The 14,217-nt window shown below is 50.8% G+C and overlaps 1 protein-coding gene across 2 annotated transcripts in view; it reads left to right on the top strand.

The window, feature by feature from the left end:
* The first annotated feature begins 3,081 nt into the window (after positions 1-3,081).
* The window catches only part of NGF (nerve growth factor), a 52,777-nt gene continuing 41,641 nt past the window's right edge, over positions 3,082-14,217 (top strand). The window contains exon 1 of one of the 2 annotated variants that reach the window (XM_032415624.1): positions 3,082-3,156. The gene's annotated coding sequence lies outside the window, so the exon portion shown is untranslated. Of the gene's footprint in view, positions 3,157-3,271; positions 3,318-14,217 lie in introns of those variants that run through there. The other variant, XM_032415635.1, reaches the window with a different exon arrangement.

Here is a 14,217-nt window from a genome sequence, read left to right on the forward strand (position 1 = left end):
GCCTACCCACTAGGGTGGGGGGCAGAGGTCCCTCCCTTGGCCTCTTTCCGAGAGGGTGGTAGAAAGCCAGAGCCAAGTTCTGGCCCTGACCCTGGCCATTTGTACTTGGGGGAGCCCTTGTCCTCCTGGGGCCCCTGTGTCCAGGAGGCAGCAGGGGTGATCATCTCTGGTTCCGTGGCCATGTCATCTCAGTAAGCATCATAAAACGTTTTCTCTCCTGAAGTTTTTCTCCGCTCTGATTAGAAGGAAGGAAAAAAAAAAAAAAAAAAACCTGACTTGGAGCTGGAGCTACCTACCACTTCCCCCAGCAACTGGGACAGTATTTCTGTTCCCCACTTATTGTGAGCAGATCTAGCGGTTCCATCACTGCTGGCAGATCGCTGCCGAGCCTCCTGGTGTTTTAAATAGCATGTGCACTTTGTCCTGGCTTCTGGAACGGAGCAAGGGAGAGGCAGGAGCTTTGTGTTCAGCTGAGTGTTACTGTGGATGAGGCACTCGATGGCTGCAGGCTTCCCGAAGCCTCAGAAATAACAATTGCTTCACACGCCACAATCTGTCCTCCGAGGCAGCAAACGCATCAGCTGCTGGTTATTTTGATACCCTAGATAAAAAGCTCTTTCGAGAAAATCTAGTACGGAAAAACATTCTTATCCTCTGCTTGTCTGCATCGTTCCTTCCGCCCGCTGTCCCCTCAGCTGTTTGGCATTCCTATAAAGTCCTTGTCTCAGCGACCCAGGAGAAAGACATTTCCTTGGGGGCTCTTCCTGCAAGTGGAAGAGGTAAGAGAAGACACACCTGGCCGTGGCTTCTGGGCCAAGGTCGGCCTGATCGGCAACCTGCCAGAAACCACTACAGTGTGAACGTGTTGTCTGACAGCCGCAGATGGCTCTGGCCACAGCTGGAGTCAGCGAGCATTTACTGAGCACTACTGTGTGGCAGGACCTGTGCGAGGACCTGGGCAGACTGGGATAAACACGGGTAGGGCCTAATAATCCAGCACCCACAAGAGGACGAGCTCTCTGCTCAGGGACCATAGCCATCTCACAGCGCCTCGCACACAGTAGGTGCTCAATAAGTAATCTTCCAGAGTGTTTGTTTATTTGTTTATCATTTACATGTTCTTATTTACTTGAGATCCTTAAAGTCCAGGGACAGAAACGGAGCTAGTCAGGGATGGAAAGAGCTCTTATTAAACCAACATGTGCCATCAGAACATAATCAACAATTTGGGGGGTGGGGCATCTAGGCTTATATTCTGCTTACATCGTTTTAAATTTCCCTCTTACACACCACATGAAAGAGAACCACAAGTGCCCCAAACCCTTTTGTCCTTCTGGGTGACGCCACAAGTTTGCGTACAAAAGCTCTGTGTTCAACAACCAAACTCTCTGTTATTCTAAAATTTTCAACTTCATCCCTAAATTCTCAGGCAGCTATTAGGTAAGACTTTGGGCTGGTGCTTTCAGACAAGTTTCTACACAACACGACTGATGAATGAATTTGTCCTATTGTTTGCAAATTCCTTTGTTTATTTGACGATGCTAAATTTCTTCATGCATCAACCGGACTTGGATGCTACCCTTGCAGAAAGGCCATTTATGTTGTCCCCCAGTTGTTAGCCCCCACCCCCGAAGTGTGTTCAGCCCCCAGTGTGTATGTGAACAACTCAGAAGCGGAAGAGCCTCTGCTGGGAAATAACGAGGTCATCCCAAAGCTAAGGCTGACTTTTAATTCTGGGGCTTTCTTCCTACCTCATCCTTCTTAGTATGCATCAATGGAGTGAACTTAGGTCAGGGCAAAGGTGCAAACAGAAGGGAAGAGGAGCTCAGGCCAATATGTCTCAAGGGGGTCGGAAGTGCCTAAGCAGAGCCTGACTTTGCTCAAGTGACTTGCACTGGGGGTAAAGGGCCACTCTTGGACTGATAACAGGAAGTCCACCTCTGTGTCTCCCTAAATCCCAGTACCTGAAGGTGACCTTCGCCTGAATTGTGCAGGCATGGTTCCATCATAAAGGGGGTCTCTGCCTCTCTCTGTCTCTCTCCCCACATCTGTTCCTCCTTGTGGCATCAGAAACAGGGTAGGGGGTTCAGCATACAATGTATTGAAGGAAGACGTGAAGACATCTGAAGCACTCCACCCCTGAGGGAGTTGAGGTGTGAATTTTCAAAGACCTATGGATCCCCCAAAACATTACAATCAATGGTGAAAAATCTGCCTTGCTAGTTTGGGGCTGGGGTGGGAAAGGGCAGGCCGGGGATCCAGAGGAGCTCCCCTGTCAGGCTCTGAATCCAGGAACCCAAGAAATCTTGGAAAGACAGCCCAGAGATCCAGCTTCACTTGAAGTCTGCACTGTGAAGATAAAAAGGAATTTATTTAGGGCCTAAGGCAGGGCACCAGGCTCTTTCTGCCCAGATCAGTTTAGAGACAAAACTCTTGCAAAACTGAAGAAAGCTGCAGATCCTCTACCCAGAAAAATGCACACATCGAACACAGACATACAAATTCGCCTATAATTTCAGAGGGGTCTGCGACCCCAGCAAGGAAGCTTCTGGAACCCAGGCCCTTAAGTTAAAGCCCTGAGTCTAGGTCCTGCCGCCTTAAGTACTCTAGCCCTTATCCCCACACCAACTCGCTCCTGCCCGGGGGCCTTTTAGCTGGTTCTGGTTCTCAGAGCCGCCTTCCCCGGAATTGGAGGAGCCCCGGCACCTGCATCTCGCCAAGCTCCCCTGGGTGCTCTTTTCTCCCGGGGCGATGGGTGGCGTCCCAGGCCGAAAGCTCTCTAGGCTCTTCTCTCTCGCTGCTAGGAGCAGAGGCAGCCGAAGCCTTGGGCACCGAGCGTGACGTCGGGCGGACCCCCGGAGCTCTGGCTGCAGGCGACGCGCGAGGCAAGGGTGGGGAGGTGCGGGGAGCTCCGGACAACTCCGCCCACAACGGCCTGCCCGCCCAACGGCGTCCGGAGTCCGCACCCCCGCCTGGTGCCCCAGAAAATCCCCGTCCAGGCTTTGCCCGCGCGGCCCCTCCGACCCCCGTGCGTTTCCCTTTGACATCTGGAGGTTTGAACCCTTCCCCGGCTGTGTCGAGCCAGCCCTCCCGGGAGCGATCGACCTCTAGTACCCAGGACCCCCTACAGCCGGGCACCTCCGCCCACCAGAGCAGGTGCGGGGCCCGGGCTGGGGAGGGTTGCAGTGGGGGGAAGGATTTGGAGTGAGTGACTCAGGAGTCCGGGAGGAGGGGCTAAGAATTCAAGAAGCTTGTGTTAGAGCAGCTCGGCGCTCCTGCACAGCAGAGAGCGCTGGGAGCCGGAGGGGAGCGCAGCGGTGAGTCAGGCTGCCCCGAGCCGAGCCCCGAGAGGGGCGCAGCGCGGGCAGGGGCGCGGGCTAGCGCGGCTGGGCTCCCTGGGGGAGAGTGCATGGATCCAGGTCTGGCGAGATCTCCGGGCACCCCCGGGGCTCCCGCGGGCTGAGGTGCAGCCGTGAGAGGAGCGTCCCGAATGGGTGCGGGAGCGCGGGAGCCTGGGCAGGCGGGCGAGTCGAGGGGAGCAGCGCTCTCTCTCTCTTTGGTCGCGGAGTTCCCGGTCTCCCGATGGCCCGAAGTCCGGGGAGGCAACCCTGGAGCCTGCAGTAGCCGTACGGCGATGCCAGGGACTGCTAGTTCGAGGGCTGGAAGGGGACAGCGCGCAAGTGAGGGAGGGCGAAAGAGCTTAGGAAGAGGGATGCGCGGGCTGCGGGCGCTCCGGGGCGGAGCAATGGTGGTCTGCACCGCGGAGGGCCAGTGCGCAGCTCGCCCGGGCTGGTGTGCGCGCCGAGCCCGGAAAGTGCTACGCCGCCCCCAGGTCAGGGCACGAACCCGGCAGGGCGCGCTAGAAGTGGTGCCGGGAACGGAGTAAGGGTCTTCGGGCTCCTCTGAGCGTTGCTGGAGGGCTTGGAGACCCGAGTGAGGGCCCCGGGACTCGACGCGCCCGGGGACCTCCAAGGAGCCGCGCTGGACCGAGGTCGCCAAGGCTCAGTCCTGCTACCCTGGGTCACACGCCTCACCTCCAGCGGTCTGCTGCCAGGTGTAGGAGAGGCTGGCGTGGAGGGGTGGGGCGGGCAGCGCCTTGGGTCCAGGCGGCAAGGACGGAGGGGAGGCGGAGAGAGGACCCAGGGATCAGGAAGCGGCATCTTTGAGCCAACATAAACAAGTGGCTTAGCTCTGTTTGATTACAACTCTCCTTCTCTCAAAAAAAATCTCTGAGATTCTCGTGGAAGGTGTTTTCTGCTTGAACTTTCTCTTCCCTTGTGACTTGAGAGATTAAAAAAGATCTTGCTTGCTAGGCTGGTTTTTCCAAGTTGTTCCAGGTTGGAAGTTGTAACAGTTTGAAGGATAATTTATGGGTGTTTCATGCATTAAAGTGTATTACAGCAAAGCCTTTTGGGTGCTGTGGGTATTAAGGAAAACTTAGTGCACGTTCCCAGCTGGAAACCAAAATAGTGCTCTCCTGGGTGTCTCTGCCCCATCTGTCATCCGAGGCCAATGGGAATCCTGGAGAAAAGGCACTTGATTAATTGTCCTGGCTCCATCGTCTGGGCACACCCGCTGCCGGTGCCAGCCCCCTCCTCCCGTACACGTGCATGGCCAGATGCATTCTGCAAATTCAGACACAGTGGTGGAAGGCCCACCAGTGACATCTTTGCGGGGTCTTCAGACTCTTGAAGCTGTCAGTTCAGCTGCTGGAGGGGAGTACTTGCCCCTCCGAGCAGAGCAGAAAGGGCAGCCGCACTTGGGCCCCTCTTGCGCAGTGTTTACAGTTTTGTTTTTTGGTTTTGTTTGTTTGTTTGTTTGCCGAATGTCTGAAACTTTCTCCCTCTGCAGAGGAAAGGCTACATTAGATCTGGATGGGTGCCTTTTGTGGGTCTTATTCTGGAATAAGTCATATGTCAGCCTGGGCAACCCAAATGTCAATCCGCGATGGGCAGTGTTCCCAGGGGTTCAGAGGGGACTGCGGGACTGGGCTTCGATGGTGGGGAGGAGTGGTCTGGGGGCTGGGACAGGCGCTGCCCACATTGACTCACAGAAGAAGTGCGTGTTCCTCCTACTTGGGTCTTGGAGGGGGTGGGGTTAAGGTCACATGCTGCCAAACCCCTCCTCCTTTTCCCAACATTTTTATGCAGGTGAAAAAAAGGGCAGCCTTGAAGGGGAAAATGTTAGGAGGCACCACAAATGGGAAACCAGGTCTCTGGGGCATGGGGATCCGTGTCCTGATGGAACTGTAGGAGCACCTGGGAGGATTTATAACCAGCTGCTAGTGCCACGCCTTCCCTGGGCAGCCATCTTACCCTAAAGCAGCCCAGGACTGCCAGTAAATCGGGAAAACTGGGTCCATTCAGGACAGCCATCCTAGTCTTGGTGACTCTTTCGGTCCCCTCAGTCTTTCTCAAGAGAATGAGGTTCTTGCCTCCTCCTATTGCCCACCCCCCATCTTCCCCCAGTTAGGGGCCCAGAGGGAGGCTTGGCTTGACACTCTTCTTCCATGGAGAAAATTGTGCTGTGGCCAGGAAGGGGGCCCCAGCTGCCGACATCAGCAGGGAGGGTAGGGCATGGCAGGGCAGGGCTGGAGCCTGAGGGAAGTTTCTCATCATTACTGAGATTAAATTGATGAGAAAATCTCACCTCTTCACTTTGAGACAAGTGCTGAGCACTCCTGCGGCACCTTCACTGAATGCCCTGTTGCAACGGCAGCTGCATTGGAGCTGCTGAGAAATTACAAGGAGACGGGCCACTGCTCTTCTCCACTGTGCCTGGAGCAGGGACGAGGCCCAGGCCCCCAAGCAGACATCAGTGCAAGACAAGGGACCAGAGCCCCAGCCATTTATCTTCTCCCAGGAAGAACTTGGAGGGACTTCGGGGTCCTGAGCAGGCTTTGGAGACCTTTGCTGGTGGCAAATATGGAAGGTTTGCTGAGGATTCACTTAAAATCTCTGGGTATCTCTGAGCAAACAACCCCTGTTCCCAGAGTGTTTCTCTTTCTTTGAGTGGCACCTCTGATCTTGCAAACCATCAGCTAAACCGTCAGCTCTCAGGCTTAGCCCGTCTTGAGAAATCAACTCTGTGATGGACCAGTTTCACAGAACAGCATATGGTGGCATCAGGCAAATAAATGTAGATGGAAGATGCTTCCCCAACCCATTCCTAGGGACCTTGCTTCTTGACAGTGGGCAAAAGGTTCACATCCTGACTCCAAAGAGCAGTAACACCGGGATGGCCCTGAGGCAGAAATGCAGCTGGAGAAACCCGGGCAATGGCCTTTCGGTTGGGTGTGCATGAGGATGGAATTGTCCATCCTTGGAGCCAAGGAGCCAAGGAGGAGCCTTGGAGCCAAGGAGGATAGACCTTCAGCCACAGTGATTGGCTAAGACAAGAATAATGACCAGGATAATAACATACAATAAAGAAGAGTTTCTCTTGCTTCCTAATGTTTTCATTATTCTTCTTTTGGCTCCTTACATGTTTTTGAGGAGGCTCTATAGACCACTGGCTTCAGACAATGCCATAGTAGGAATTGGATTGAAACATTGAGATGATCTCTTGACATTTTTCTGCTATACTTTGGGCAAATGTTCCATGGTAGTTTCCTGGGTTGAGAGACAGGAGAGAAAAAAAAAAATCTTTGTGACCTTGAGCAAGTCACTGAGCAACTTGACAGGCTTTACTTTTCCAATCTATAGGACCATTGTATTGAATTAATAGTGTTTCCCAATGGAGCTGTTGGCATTTGGGGACAATTCTTGGTTAAGTGTGACTTACTTAAATAATGCAGAAAGTTTAATACCCCTACTTTGCCTACTAAGTGCCAGAAGGCATGGTGACAACCAAAAGTGCACCCCCTGCCCCCCATACATGGCTAAATACCTATTAAAAGGATAATACTCTTCTCAGTCAAAACCTCCTTTGGAAATTACCAATAAGGGCCTTTCTTCTAGGCCCTACTGTCAGGGCATCAATTATTTCATCATTGAAATGGGGCTTCAGATCCACGACTATCAGGCTCCAGGAAGCCATTGGCAGAAACCTCAGTGCTGTGGTCCCACCAGGCATCCCTCTTTGCCTTTTGTCAGTGGAGCGTGACTACAAATGACCCATATCAAAAGAAAATCAGAAAGAGTTGGGGGGAGGGACAGGTGGTATTACAGCATAGCAGCTTTCCTTCTCTGCCATATGCTCTTAAAAACACAGGCAGACTGCTTGCCCGGGGTGTCCACAGCCTTGGGAGGGAATCCTTCCCTCCTTTGCCAAATGGATCACACTCTGGCACCGGGAGGTCCCTTCCCTGAGTGAGAGAATGAGGAAGCAGAACTCTCTCCAGCATTGCCAGCACTTAAATCAACATGGGGACATGTTGATATCAAATTAATACAACTGTGCCCAAGCTGTGAGAATAAATGGGAATCAAAAATGGGACATTTGATTGAAAAAAGTCAGCGAGCAGGGCTATGAGGGAGAGATGGTTCTTGCGGCACTGGATTTATTCTCAAGGAGAACAGCTCACGTTATCCTTAACCCTGCCCCAAGCTCTCACCGTAGGACAAAATATGGAAGCAGCTGATTATTCCTAGTGCCAAGGGCCAAGATGAATGCTGTCTTTGGAGGGTATTGTAGAAACACCTGTCCACTACGCACGCCCAGAGTAGCAGGAGAGAGAAAACCGCTGAAGCCGGAGGGCTGGCAGAGTTCAGAGTTGATTCCTAATGAGGGGGGAGAAAAGGACACAGGAGACTTAAGGAGATTCCCTAATGAGGCTCAGTATGGTCTGGTGACGCAATCTGTCAGGTGGGACTAGCAACAGTGCTTTTTTAAATTGCCCAAGAGTTGGGCCAACCTCCTTCACGTGCAGAGAGGCTTTTCATTCGTGGTAGTATTAGTCAGAGGCAGAGAGTCGGGGTTTCTCTGAGAAGTGACCACGAGGCTAAGCAGACGGAGACGTGTCAGCACCACCTGTGGTGGCTTCTGCAGGTGGGGAGCCCGCAAGTGCAAGGACCTGGCTCCCAAGTCAGCAGGAGTGAAAACGGCCCCAGCTTCACACAGAAGCATCCAGGGCAGTTACAATCCATGACTACTGGACTCGTTTCCTGATAACCACAAAGTATTTGCTCTTTGGTACAGATGGGCTGATTTTCCCATCCTGTTTCCTTTGGCTGTTCCTTCAAGTGGCCAGGGTTGGTGACATTACCATGTGTCTGCATTCTGCATGCTGTTCCTAAGTGAGCCCGAGGAGGACCGACCATCTGGTAGAAGCCATGAGAGCTCAGCCTGGGCTGGGGGCCGAGGGAGGTCCTGTGTCACCTCCTCATCACTGTGGATCTGAGACACGGTTGAAGTGACTCGCATTCCAGTCTGGTGAATTGCTGTCCCGTGTTTGGCCCCGAGCACATCTGGCTGGGAGACACTGGGCCACCATCTATCGCATCCTTGTCAATAACCAGATGTGGACTCCCTGAGGTGTGTGGGAGATGCCAGGAAAGGCAGGGTCCCCTTTGGACAGTGATTTTGAAGTTGGAGCCATGCTGGGCTCTCACTGCCTAACAGATACTGGACTAGGTGACTGAGGAGAAGGGGGTGACCACTCAGCAGGAGGGCATCTCTCGTATGGGTTCCTCTTCCATGAAACAGGAGTAACAGTAGTACTTGTTTCCATCGGGCTGTCGTATGTGGTGAGGGGGACACACACCAGCGCAGGCCTGGCACACGGAGTGCCCTCCGTGAGTTTCCCTTCCTCGTGTTCTCCCTCAGTCTGGGGAGGTCCTCCCTTCATGCTTTTCCACTTCAGATCCCACGATCTCATCTTTGCACTTTTTATATCTCTGCGTATATAAAACTTCACCACATCGGGAGAAGAAATCTTTTTGGTAGCATTGAAGGCTTCTCTAGGAATTTACCCACCTATATTTGGACCTTCTGTAATTAACATTCTCATTTTGATAGGATTTTAGCCAAACACTTCATTTCTGAATGATCTTTGCCTCATAATACCCGGGTAAAAAAAGACGCGCGGAGAGTCTCCTGTGATTTTCTTCCAGCGGCAAACTTCTCCTGAGACTTTTACTTCAGCGATGTTATGCAGTGCTCTCTAAATAAGGCATTTCTTGAGAATGGCCATTTGTACTGGCAGCTTTAAGAGTGTTTTGGTTCCTTACCCCACATACCAACGCCTCCTCGTCCAACCACTTGTGTCTTTAGGATTTTATGTATCTTACCAAGTTTTCCAGAGAAGAAAGAAGGAGGAATCGGATTCTCTATGATGGCAGAGCAGTTTGCTCCCCGTGCCCAGGGTCTGTGGCTGAGCAGCTACTGCTAAACCACATATAACCTGTGGTTAAGGGGGGGGACAGTCCCCACCCCACTGGGGGAGGTAGGTCCCCCGGATATCAGGCCACCGGATTGATTTTCCTTTTCCCAAATTAGCGTCTATATTAACGTGCTAGCCAGGGGACTGGGCACTGGGGTGAGGGGAGTGGTTCATGATAAATATAAGTCATGATCCCACCCAAGGAGATTGCTCAGGAGTCAAAATTAAAATGACTTTTCAGGCTTACCGGATAACGTAAGTCGGGTAAGTCCAGAGGCCGGTGGGGACCACAGTCAACTACAGAGAGTGTGCCCCATCGACAGGCTCTCTGTCGCTCTGCAGGATGATGGGCCCAGTGTGGCCAGATCTTCCAATTTTTCAAGAAAAATCAAAACTTGGAGGCTGCATGTGTAATTTCTTCACTTTCAAAACATTCGTGCAGACCAAACAGAACCTGTCTGCAGGCTTGTTTATCTTCTAGTTTAGATTTAACACACTTGGAGCAGTGGAGAGCAGCATCAGTAGCGGACAAGTGGAAGAAGCACTAATGTGGTGGCTGCAAGAGCCACAGGAAGGGAGAGGTCTGAATGATGTGGTGCACTCCAGGGAGGCTTCCTGGAGGTGGCGTGTCCTGCAGGCGGGCAGGGTTGGTTAGAAGACACCCTGACACAAAATCAGACAGCACTCGCTTCAGATCCATGCTCCACCTCTTCTTGGTTCTATGACCGCTTTCCTTAATCCCTGTATGCCTCAGTTTCCTCATCTGTAAAAAGGAATCCTAATGCCGATCGCAGAGGGCAGTCGTGAGGTGAGAGAAGGGAATGCTGGAAAGCCCAAACCTAGCCCAGAACCTGCAATGCAGCGAGTGTCCTGGAAGCCTGAGCTCTGCTCCTAATGCTGAGGGGTGGGGGGTGGGCCAGCCCAGGGGGCCTTCAGAATGCAGGGCCACAAGCATGAAGGAGAGGGGTCCCTCGCTGAGCTCTGTGGACGGTTGCTTTTCAAGGACTTGGATCTCAGTTGCTTTTTCTGCCCCAGGAAAGGGACAGAAGGTGTCGGTTATCTTTCTCCTCTCCTGCCCTCCTCCTCCTTCTCCCCAAGGCCTGTGGCCATGTGCCCACTTGTTCTCTGTCAGGAGACAGAGCCTCCCACCCTTTTAAAAACCTGACCCGGGCCACAGCAGAAAAACACAACTCTACTCAGGAAGAAGGAAAAGTACTCCGGGAGGCTGTATAGACACGCACGGCAAATATTCAAGGAATTCTTAGGAATAAAAAAAAAAAAATTCGTAAATCTGGATTTTTGCATGAGGCTATCACAGGAACATGTTTTCTCAATTAGTGTGCACATTGCTTGGAGTGAAGTCACCGAGTCCACGGCTCGTCGGGGCTGACTCGCGCTGAGCCATCTGATCTGGACTTCACTTTCCATGACCTAAATCTGATTCAACCAACCGTGTCACTGTCCCTAGCTGTCGAAACAGAATTGTCCCCGAAATCCTAAACCAGGGTGGAGACATGCACACTCCCCTAAAAAGCAGTCTAATTTCAGATCCTAAGTGTACTCGCGAAAAACTGAGATAGGCAACACTACTCTTGATGGTGGGTGGATGGATTCCCCATGACACCTTGCGTGTTTCTTTTCCTTTGACATTATTGTGAGATGGTGAGCATGCATTGCCCCATGAGAACAGATGAGTCCTTTAGGTTCTAAAAGCAGAGAAAAGAGTTTCTTTTGCAAGCATGCATCAACTGCTTTTAAAATATTGTATTTGTTGGTGCCTGAGATCAGCGGTTATGTTTTCTGGATGGTTTCCTGGACTGACTCTTTTCCAAGCAAACGGCTTTGTCAGATATTTGTAATTTCTGAAATATTTGATTAATGATGACCCCTCCACCAGAGGGATGGTCCAGAGTACATAATTAGCAGCATGCCTCAGAAGCAAAGTTGCTGCCCTGCATCCAGCAAGATCAAGCAGGAAGTTGAAAAACATTTCAAATCAACTGCCATAGAGTAGAGAAAAGGAAAATGTTTTTCAAAGTACAGATTGAGACCCATTCGGGGGATGTGAAACCAATTTAGTGGTATAACACTCTCTCTCTCTCTCTTTCTCAATGCAAGAGAGTAGAATAAAATTTTTAAAAGCCAGAATTCATCACACGTAGCAAAGGGAAATTATTCACAAAACTTTTGTTTCAGTTGTATATATGTTTACCCATACTCATATGTGCAAACTGGATTGTGATGGAAAATGAATTTTTTCACCATGAGTCATCGAAAAAGGTTAAAAGCTGCTGGTATAGACAACAGCATGGTTTAGGAAATGGCGTAGCTCCAAAGCCAGACAAACTTGGTGTTCAGTCCCAGCTCTGCGATTCCCACGTGTGTGATTTGGGTGACCTAAGTTTGCCCAGCATCACTGTCCTTCTCTGTGAGGTCACATGGATTCCATCCTCATAGGGCCATTGTGTAGATTAAATGACAGAGATGTATGAGGTGCCTGCCACCAAAGGGGCCCTCTGTAAGTGAGAGCTGCTATTAGCATCTGTCTTCTCCTTCCTCCTCCACCACCTCCTCCTCCTCCTTCTTTATCACTCCTCAACCTCATCAGAACTATGACTTCCCTAAATGTGATTATCCCTGAGTTTTGCTGTTTCTCTGGCAAACCAAGCAAAGAGACAGCAACAATCATCTGTCTTCGTTCCCACCTTCTATATCACCTTTCTCCCATTTCATGCTTGCAGAGCCATCTTCCTGTGATTCTGTTCCCCACTCGGGACCATGACATCATTGTCCGAGGGGCACAAGGCATCCTTCTCTGTCACCAGGAACTGTCAGAGGGGTATCACCACCTTGCCTGGCCGTGTGACCAGGATAAATGTTTTGGTCCTAGTGTGGGTGCAGTGACTCTGGAAGGAGCTTCTGTTCCCACAAATCACATCCTTCCCCTTTCGTATATTTTTATAAGGGCAGCAGAGCTAAGATGCCATTAAAATGTTGACATTGTCAAAATTCTAAAGAAGTTCCTGCCCAGAGCAGAGAACCTAACATTTTCTCATGAGCGAGGCTCCAGGCTGCCCCAGTGCGGGGGCCAGGGGGGTAACCTTCTCTCCTGGTATAAACAGCTTAAAGCCTCCTCATGTGGACACTGGAGTGGCCACCTTCAGGCAAACCAAACCCTAATCCTAACTCCAGCCCTCACCCCGGACCACAATCTGCCACTGACCCTAGACCTTCCCTTCCCAGCGGAGGATACGTGAGTGACCCATGCCAAGATTCTAGGTTGGGGCCACAAAGGTGACATGTCCCAATTTTCTTGAGAGCCTAGCTAATGCAGCCCCTGAGGACAGATCAGTGATGACAAACTGCCTGCCTCTTTGTTCACGTGGAATTGTCGCCTTCCCCCCTCATCTGTGTTTCTCCATGCTCCCCTGGGGCTCATTCCAACTCTCTCCTCGTAAAATGCCCTTCCACTGGGCCCCATTTTCACCACTAAGACTCAAAGAGGATTATTAGTGACATCTCCTCAAATGCTGAGTTCCTGTCCAGACCAAAGATTTAACACTCCTTTCTGGGCACTTAAGACATCTCTATTTGAGGTTTCAGGGCAGTGGGGCCGAAGGGGAGAAAAAGGACCTGGTTCTAGGGATAATTTTCATCTCTGTAAGAGTATTCTTCTCTCCTCTCCACCACCCATTCTGCTATTCCCTATAAAATTAATGTCACTGGGTCAGTTGCACATTGTAACTAACGTTTATAACAGAGGGACAGGTTTGTGGAATCAAACCCAGCTCCCTTCCCCCAAGCAGGTGGGTTATATTGAGCCAACAAGCACTGGAGTTGAGGCGGCTGCAAGCAAAGCAGCCAAGAGGCTGTTTAAATACATCACCGTTGCACCTGGTTTTGTTGTTGTTTTTATTGTTAAGGAAAAAACAAATGCTCACTTTTTCTGTGCCCAAAGGAGGGTGGGGGGGAAGAGCGTATTTCCACCCTTTCTGAAACTTGCAATGACAAATGGAATCAATTGTCCCAGAACATGACGCACCACCAAGAATGTTTCTTAGGCATGAAATGAATTACCTTTCTTTTCATCTGGGTTCAAGAGTGTTGTGTCTGTCCTTTGCTGGGGGAAGTGTGAACACCCAGAAATGTTTTCCTTTTCTTTTTTGAGGAGGTCAGACACCAAAGCGTAACTCCAGACCTCACGCCCACGTGTCAGCATCTCTGTATCTTGGAAATGAAAGAAAATACTTGAGGGGGGAGGGGGGAAGGGTTTTAAGTGTTGTTGTTTTGAATTTTTCTGAAACAGAGCAGGACATGTCAGGAAGTGGAGGGCTTAATAAGGCAAAACTACGTTTCAAAGATTCTTTTTAAAGGATCTTTACAGTTAAGCAAAATAAGAATTCAAATTGGCACACACAGAATGTCCACGTCCTAATCATTTCAACTTCTGAAATGATTATTGACCTATTACAGAATTCTGACCGGCAAACTCGTGCTTGGGAAAATTCCACAAACCTGTCTGTAGTTTCTTTCTTTCCGGGGTTGGGAGAGCTGTTATATAAGGAAGAAGAAATGGTTAAGTCGGACAGAGAGTACTTATTTCACCTCAGTAGTACTGAAATTCAGGAGACCAGGGATTTCCCCTTGGCTCAGCCTTTTCCTAACTCTGTAACCTCTCTGAGCCTCCGAGTCTTAATCTGATAAAATGAGAGTAATGATATTGCCCCTGTGTACCGGATAGGGCTGCTTTGAATACGGTCGCCAGCTAGGGGAAGCACCTTGGCTGTGGGTATAAAAGGTAAGGCGTGAGACTTATAAAAGGAGCGCGAGACTCCCGGTACCAGCGCCTGGCTCTGCCCTTGGTTGGGTGGGGGCCCCTGACAGTCACTTGCCCT

Source organism: Phoca vitulina, unplaced genomic scaffold, assembly GCF_004348235.1.
Source record: "Phoca vitulina isolate PV1807 unplaced genomic scaffold, GSC_HSeal_1.0 scaffold2, whole genome shotgun sequence".
In the NCBI taxonomy this organism is placed as follows: Eukaryota; Metazoa; Chordata; class Mammalia; order Carnivora; family Phocidae; genus Phoca; species Phoca vitulina.